Consider the following 8,668-nt stretch of genomic DNA (forward strand, 5'->3'; position numbering starts at 1 on the left):
TGCGTCGCTGACTAAAGATTTTTAATCCTGCAGCTGGCTGGAAAAAATCAGGACGCTAGTCTCGTTTTAACCACCAGGTGGCGCAGCGTTGATTAGAAGCCTCCAAAGCACTACAGCGTAACTGAGGTCCGACTGTTCATTTCTACCTGTAGCACACATATATTACACCAGACCTATTTTACTACTAAGTATCTGTTGTGTGCTAAAACATGGGGAGTGTGAAGGGCAACAACTTGTTGATGGCTTAGTTATTTTCTGTTCACTGCGAAGTTATAATTGTTCTGTGTGGTTTAAAACAGGCAGCGCCACAGCAGCAACACATTCTTGTTTTCATTCTCCTCAGCTTTTTCGTGTCTTTAAATAGAAGGCGTCTCTTAAAAATATGTACACACCCACCGCTCTAACATCCGATACAACATATTGGCTTCACATAATACCATGATTATGCGTCGCGGTTTAATTAATATAATTGAATGCGCAAGTAAAGACGTAGAGCGCAGTCCATCTGCGACTACAGCCGCTTATTTAGGTTTTAAACTTCCACAACTTGTTAATGAATGTTTTCCAATAGTCGTAGATTTTACGTAAATAACCGTAATAATCATAGGAATTTGTTTTACAGCAGTTGTCGGTCGTAATTTTGACAGGACGCCAGAAATCAGCAGATCTACAGCGACGCATTACAGCAACATGTTTGTTCCTACGCGTTTACTCTGTGTCTGCAGAACTGCAGTTTGACTTGTTTTGACTGTGCGTGTCATTGTAACTGAGGCTGAGAGACTTATTCGACCCGTGTACGTTTCTACATTTTCATTTCCCATCCGTCCATCCAGCCACTTTCACCGGCGTTTTCGTTTCTCTTTCGATGAGCGGCAAACGGATTTTAATCAAAGCACCGTCTTACAAACAAATAAAACAGGCAAAAATATTTGTTTTTTACAAAAAGACACGGAATTGGAGTTAATATGTTTTATTGTTTAGAGACAAACGGAAAACAAAAAGTCGTTCTCTCGTTACCTTTGCTTATAATTTGGTGGAGACATCAATCTCTTACACAAACACGTGACGTGTTTCGGAGTCACGTGTCCAGACAGAGAGTGACCAATACACAAATGTATGGATGTGCAAATGCGGGCTACGAGAGGAACGGGGGAGTGGCGCACTAAATGTAGCGACTGAATGAGTGGCTGATGTGACTTATTCGGCCCGTGTACGTTTCAAAACTTTGATTTCCCATCCGTCTATCTATCCTGAATAAAAGCACCGCATTACAAACCAATAAACTGAACAAAAATATTTTTTAACAAAAACACACGGACTTGAATTTTAAGCTGTTTTTTTCGTTTAGAGAAAAACGAAAAACAAAAAACCTCTGCTTTTAATTTTTAATGGAAGCTCATCCGTGGACGGGTCGCGGGGCAGCAGTCGTAGCAGAGAGCTCCTGACTGCCGCTCGAATGAAACACGAGATCGAATGAAATGTGATGTGTTTCATACTCAGATGACTTGGATCTGAGTTCGACCAAGCTTTTGCTTGTCTCACGTTTGCTCACAGTCGCAAAGGAAATCTACACACCCCTCCCCCTCCTTTGTAGAGCCGCATAGACATGCTAATGTGTTGCTACTACTCGATCAGCAGGTGAGAAATACTTCAGCTCCAGACAAAGCTCCGTGTGAGACAGGGCAGCATCGGGCGACGTGATCAGCTGCAGGTCTAAGACTCATTAATGCAGCAAGTAGTTTGTTCTACATACGTTTACTCTGCAAAAATAAACGTATGTATTTATCGTAGCTTTCTGATCTAAATTATTTGTAGCACTTCGACATTCGTTTAAAATATGCAGTGCTTTTTAAAATGAAAATACTAATATTATTATTTATTACCTTTATTGTAAACACAGTATTAATTGCACAATTTGGACTGGCGAAGATTTGCGCTTCTTTCATAATAATCATGGATAATCAAGGAAGAAACTGCAGTTGATATTTGTTATTCAGGGACGGTTTAATAAAGATTCAGTATGGTTTTTGACTGAACTGTCAGCCAAGGTACGTGCATTATCAAATGAATGCGCCTGTCAGCGGGGAAGACATCAACTCTATTCAGTCGCTCTTCAGTCGCTGCTGCCGTCTCCTCCCCAGTTCACACACCTTAACACTAGGACTACTGGGTTTTCTAAATATACCAGTTCCTACTACAAGGTGTTCCTACGAAGTTAACCAGCTGTTTATTTCGTTATTACTCCTTTCACCTGTACCACATAAAGTCATTGCAGAGCTACAGCCGTGTTCCTACAAAGTTAACCAGCTGTTTATTTCGTTATTCCCTCTTTCATGTCCGTCTGTTGAATGAAAGTGGGCGTGGCCATCCACGTCCCAGAGCGGTGACACTGGGGGAAGGGGAAACGCTCATCAACACGCAGGACAAAGATCTGCGTTTCTCTGCTGCTACAGCCTCGGCTGCGTTGTGTTGTTAGTCTCCCTTTCACCTGTACCATATGAAATGTGTTCCTACGAAGTTGCTCAGCCGCTTTCAGAATTCCCCATGCAGGTTTGAACAGGGCAAACATTATTTTTATTTACAAAAAAAATTAATACGTTTACAGATTGACCGGTGATGCCGCACAGGTTGCTCTCAGTTAAAACAGCTGTTTGAAGCAGGGAAAAGCGAGTTAGCCGTCCTTGTCGATGCCTTGACAATGTTTTAGCATCGGTTAGATCTCTGAGCCCCGACTTTTATGTCTTCTTTGGATTAAAAAACAAATGTTGAATGTTCTCAAATAATAAAATATTGCCGCCCTCCGCGGCTCCCAGTGTTTGTTTTTTTCATTGAAAACGTGGGTGTTACCGGTGGCAGACCTCTGGTCTAGATCATCCTTATTCACTTTTTTAAATTGTAGTAGTGTAACCTTAGTTAGTTTTCCTTTTTATTTTTTTTATTTTATGTTTGGGAAACGTGACATTTCAGCTACTGTGATTTTATTTGTCATCAACATTAGTTCCTACCTGTCCTTGTTGACGGGGGACAAGAAAATGTGACGCGCGTTGGATAAGCGCGGCGTAAAGACAAAAGTGTACATGTGCCGTACTGTCTTGCCGTGTGGTGCATTAAAGAAGCATTCCACGTAAAGAAAATTGCCCGTACCAACAGCAAGAAATCAGGGTTACAGTAGCTTGTCTGCCATAAATCGAACGCTGCACGCGGGAGGGCGCACCGTTCAGCTTCCTATTTTCGGTTTTAAACTGCCATAATTTGCCATAATTTACTTACGTTCATAACTTCATACTATAACGCGACCAGCGGTTCATGGTCTTGGCGATTCATGCACTAAGTAATACAACGTTGTCATCTCGTGATCACATGATGATGATGAGACGCTGTTTTTCCAATAATTAAAATAAAAAAACTGCTTCCACTCAGACTCGAACCCCGGACAAAAAAAAAACGTTGTGGCCATGCACGTTAACCACTAGGCCACCAAAGACCTGATCATTGGTCGTTCTACAAGAGCCTATATGATGTAAGCAACTACGATGTTTCAGGACCAAAAGTGGGAGTCAATCGCCACCTACAGGCCAGAAGGACGTAACACACTCCTCCCGCAGTACAAACCCGGCACTGACGCGGCAGATTTGAAACCCAAACACGGTGGGGGTAGACACTTTTACCGGCTGCCTCTGTAAATGACCATTGGACAACTAGTTTGAACAGAAACTCCTTACCCTCTTGTTATTTTATCCTTAGCGTGGTAACCGCAATGATGCTAAGTGAAACTATGCAATTTAAACCACCTGCTTTATTTCACGCCCAAATTAGTTTAGAGGACTGCCTTTTCAGGTGAATCCGGTCCCCCACCTTAAAACAACACAAAAAACATTTGTCATGTGGTACAAACTTCTGCTATATAGTGTCAGATTAATTCAGATACATTGTGGCAAACAATACTACACACCAGAGCATACATGTGTCATTTTTCTGGTTACAAGAACGTGAATGCAGTACATGAACAATGTGAGTACATGAAGGATGTAGATAATCTGTGTCACTTTAAGTAACAGAAGTGTGCCTTTAAATGTGTGTAGCATATATGGGCATAGATAGATGTGGTGCATATCAGGCCGTCTCCAGTCTTTCTCTCTGGCCTTACGCTGATGGGGTGGCACCGTCCTCATTCGCCTCCTCCTCCTCCCCCTTCTCGGGCCCGATATGGATCCAGTCAGGAACTGGAAAGAGGTCACCTCCCTCGCTACCTATACTACTTTGACTGCTTTTCACTCTCTGCTTAATAACTGCCATCTGCATCGTCTGCCTGGTTACTCCTCTAAGCGCTAGTGACCCCAGACAAGGAATGCAACAACAAAAGATGAGTCCTAGCACAACTACTCCTACAGTAATCATTATCCCCACTTTAATCAGCCCCTGTTTCCAGCCCCCAGCCATACTTTATACGCTCCCTCTACGTCTGCCTACGCTACTCTTAGCCCCTACTGACCCGTTTGCGTCTCTCCTAAGTCTTAAAGGAGTCATATCATACTTTTCATTCTAAAAAATATTAGACTTTATTGTCTCAGTAAGGTCTCTGTAAATTTTCATCCCATAAAACCCTTTAGATCGTCCACACTGCCCCTGTCAATATGTGGTTCTCACTCCCCATCAGCAAACGCTGTGTTTTCTGGGCGTGTCACAAGCGAAGCTGCTCACCACACCTCTGTGCGGAAGCGCATACCTTTTTTGTTGTTGTTTTTTTTTTTAAATTGGCTCCATGGATACGAGCCACCGCACGGTTACGATACAATAGGTGGCACTAGTGCGACATTGAGAATGCAATCCACCGCAATCCTCCACAGAAGAAGACCCACTACAGGACTGCACGACATTAGTCAGCTGATTCGTAGCGTTGTAGAACCATACGTCTACGATCCCGAATCTGACCCTGAAGCTGAAGAGGAGGCTGTTGAAGTCGCCACATTTCGGCTGATGCAAGATGTGTCTCATTGGTAATGTCGCATTTACTTTAATTTAATTGATTTATGTAATTTGCAAAGTGACTAGCGGTTGCTAATGCTTATGCTAAATGGCGTGTGCAGCTTGAATATTCACAACACGACTTACCTGGAAAACTCTCGTTAATAGATAACACTACTTTAGCTTACATTATTCAAATAAATTTGAGAGCATAGCTGAAATAATATAAATACATTTTACATTTACACATTTCACTGTTTTGTCTTACTTGTGCTGCTGCTCTGACAATTTTATTTAAAAAATGTGCATTAATATTTAGAGCAATCACTGCATGACCTACCTGGGAACAAAAAGCATTGGTTCAAATTATATATTGACCTAACGTATTTTTACTGCTTTTAATTATGTTTTTTGTCATTCATGATAAATTTGACAGTAATATGTCTCTGTATCTAAAGTTGTTACAGGTATCTAGTCTACAGAGGCTAGTGAGCTGGTGCTGAGGATTCCTGGGGTGAAGAATCTGAGTTGCCATCTCTTCATGCTTGGGTTGTAGATGAAGGCAGTTTCCTGATGGATAAAACACTAAAACACTCATAGTATGATTGATGTAGACCACCTGTAGAATAACTCCTTTACCGTTTGAGTAAAAATGTGTTTTTTGTGAGTGCAACACTCATTAAGAATTTTTTTAACTTTATATATAATTTATATGCGTTTTATTTATGGCCGCTTCAACTTTATAGCTTACCATATTAGAAAGAGAAAAACATGTAATTTCAATACTATGATTTCCTAAATAAAAGTGTTTTACCTTCAGAAACAGAGTTTAGTGAAATACATAATAGTTAAAGCCAACTTTATTGTAAACCAAAAAAATACACCACTACTCCAAAGCTAGAACAAACTGTTACCTTCACACTCCAATGTGCAATGTATAGGTTACTGAGTTAATTAAGAGGTCTGGGGGTTTGAGGTCAGAAGCTTTTGCAGGGCCCTGCAGACGAAATGCATGAAAGTAGGGTAAACAGGGAGATGTGGTGATCCTTGTTCTCATCACTATTTGGAAGACTGAGCGGAAGCAGTCCTCTACCAGATGGAAGCTGTGGCTGTCCTCACCATCACCTCATCAAAACAAAAGGTACTGCAATCAGAATTGTAGATTAGTGAAATGTTCATTATTATGTAGGTCAAAACCTTACCTCTATTGTAGGAACACACAATACCAGACAAAAAATGAAACCAAACAAGAGGACAGGCCTGTCTGTGCTAAAACAACAGATAAACAGTTGTTACAATTCAAATATAAAATCTAAACAGTATATACCAATTAAAATCTTCTATTACCTATCTTACTGTTGGTACATACAAACTTACATACCTTTACTCCTGAGCTGGGCAGCAGATGTCCGTGTACCAACAGTCTGCAGTGATTTCTCTGTTTGACAGCCTCCTTGCATGTGGGCAACTGGGATTTGCCCTCCTACAGTATAGAAAAGACTGTTACATTTACTGTAAATTGTATTGGTCCTACAAATATAATGGCTATGGTACAAGCTATAGGTAACTGACCAGATAAGCAGCAGGTATTGTAGAGATGTGACTAATTAGCAACTAAGCTTGAAACACAACACAGTAATCATTCCAACTAATCATGTTAGAATTTGATAGAACAATGACATAACCCCAAATCACATGTTGATTTAGGCTGTGACACAGGACGGGGTAATAAACATAACCGCGTTCATCTGCAGGTTCTTTTTGTAGCGATCGACCAGCTGTAGCTCTGAAGTGCAAAGGCCTAAAGGCATGCTAACGGCTAACGCAACACAAACAGGAGCGGCAGCACGTCAACAGGACAAAAGCTCGATCCACCGTTTCCTGCCTGTCGCCGATCGAAGGCCCATCGCTATTAGCTGTTCCCCACACAGGTGTGTGATTGCACCAACTCAGAGTAGCACATTTGAAAGGGACAAAGGCTCGGTTGACTCACTGTAGCCATTAGCAACGCTAGCGATTAGCTTGTCTCACATGTGGGTTACTGCATTTTAAACAGACCCAACTAACATATTTAGATATCACAAGTATCAAGCACAAATTACTACAGCGAGCTAGATCCACTGCTTCCTGTCTGTCGCCGCTGGAAGGGCTATAACGATCAGCTGTTCCCCGCAGGTGTATGTGATTACAGAAAAAGGACAGACACTAGACCCACCGCTCCCTGCCTGTAGCCGCTCGATGCCGTTAGTCATTAGCTTTTCTCCACACAGGTGTGTGGCTGCAGGAGCCCACATGAGCACATTTGAAGGGGACAAAGGCTCAACTTGCTGTAGCCGTTAGCATAGCTAGCTAGTAACTTGCCTCACACATAGGTTACTACATTTTAAATGGACAAACTAACATTTTAAAACATTATAAATATCAAGCATGTACTTACTGCAGTGAGTGGATGACGGACTTTAGGAATAGGTCCTTTTTTTCCAACAGGAGCCGTGAAACAAATCCAGCATTGTACGCACCCTTGTTTGAAATGCACATACGTATAAATGCTGAGGCAGTGTTTCTGGCACCGGTCCGTTAAAAATAAAAGTGACCCACAAATCCTCACTTGTTGATCCCTTGGTAAAGTGAATAGACTTTGGTGTTGGTTAGAACACCTAAGAACCGAACTATTTCTATGGGAGGACTTGGACGCTGCCGTGTTCGTCTTTTCACGGTGAGTGAGAGGGGGGAAATGGCGGAAGTCCAGTTTTGGTTCGGGATCATTGTGGGGGTGGTGGTTCAGGATTTGCAGGGAGAACTTTCAACCAGAATGACGAAACCTGGGGAACGGCCTCAGAACAGTAGATATCTCTCTCCATTGGATGAGAAAATTTACGTTTTCAAAATGTGAAAAAAGCAGGAAATGCATTTCTACCGTGCTCAGTGTGTGTATATGTGACCCATAGAGTCATAGGAACGCTCCAAAATGTCTAAAAAGTGGATTTTGCATGATATGAGCCCTTTAAATGTTCCCCTGCTTTCGAGGACACGGGTGGTCTGAGGCATCGCTGCACCACCTCTAGTGTCCCCACCAGTAGCAGGAGGACTAGGATCACTGTCCTTTTCTTCTCCGGACCACTCATCCTCCTCTTTTTTGGTCACTGACACTGTTTCCCCCTCTGGTGCTTTAATACAGTGGTTTAAATGATACCAGGTGGGAGACCCTTCAACTTGTACTGCTCTTGAGGTTGCTCTGACCACCTCAAGCGTGGTCCCACTTTCTCCTGAACACTTTGACGTACACCAGGTCACCTGGCTACACTTTAGGCTCCGGATCGTCCTGCGTTTCCTTTGCCTGTAACGAGACAACACGGGAGGATATACTCCTGTGGATATTATTCATTTGTTTCACATAAGATTTCATGTCATTTGTCAAAATGTCCCCGGATGGACCTTTTATGGCTCGATAGGCTGGAACAGGCATTGGTCGACCAAGCCAAGCATCATGCGGTGTTAGTTTTAGTGTTCTGTGAGCACTTGCTCTTCAAGCCATGAGAGCAAGCGGTAAAGCGACTATCCAGTTCAGACCGGTAGACATACAGATCTTCAGCAGTTTGTTTTTCAGAATCCCATTACACCTTTCAATGTCTGACTGTGAGGTGGGACAGTAAACACTGCTATACCTCTGCTTTATTCCTAGTTTCTGCAAAACACACTTCAC

The 8,668-nt window shown here is 42.3% G+C and overlaps 1 long non-coding RNA gene across 1 annotated transcript; it reads right to left on the reverse strand.

Annotated features, from left to right (window-relative positions):
- Positions 1–5,807: 5,807 nt before the first annotated feature.
- Positions 5,808–8,236, reverse strand: LOC129603204 (uncharacterized). The gene is made up of 3 exons (XR_008692915.1): positions 7,403–8,236; positions 6,347–6,448; positions 5,808–6,109 (listed from the first exon to the last, which is right to left on the reverse strand). It is a non-coding gene; the product is annotated as an uncharacterized LOC129603204 (long non-coding RNA).
- Between the last annotated feature and the right edge of the window lie 432 nt (positions 8,237–8,668).

Source organism: Betta splendens, chromosome 16, assembly GCF_900634795.4.
Source record: "Betta splendens chromosome 16, fBetSpl5.4, whole genome shotgun sequence".
NCBI classification, from domain to species: Eukaryota; Metazoa; Chordata; class Actinopteri; order Anabantiformes; family Osphronemidae; genus Betta; species Betta splendens.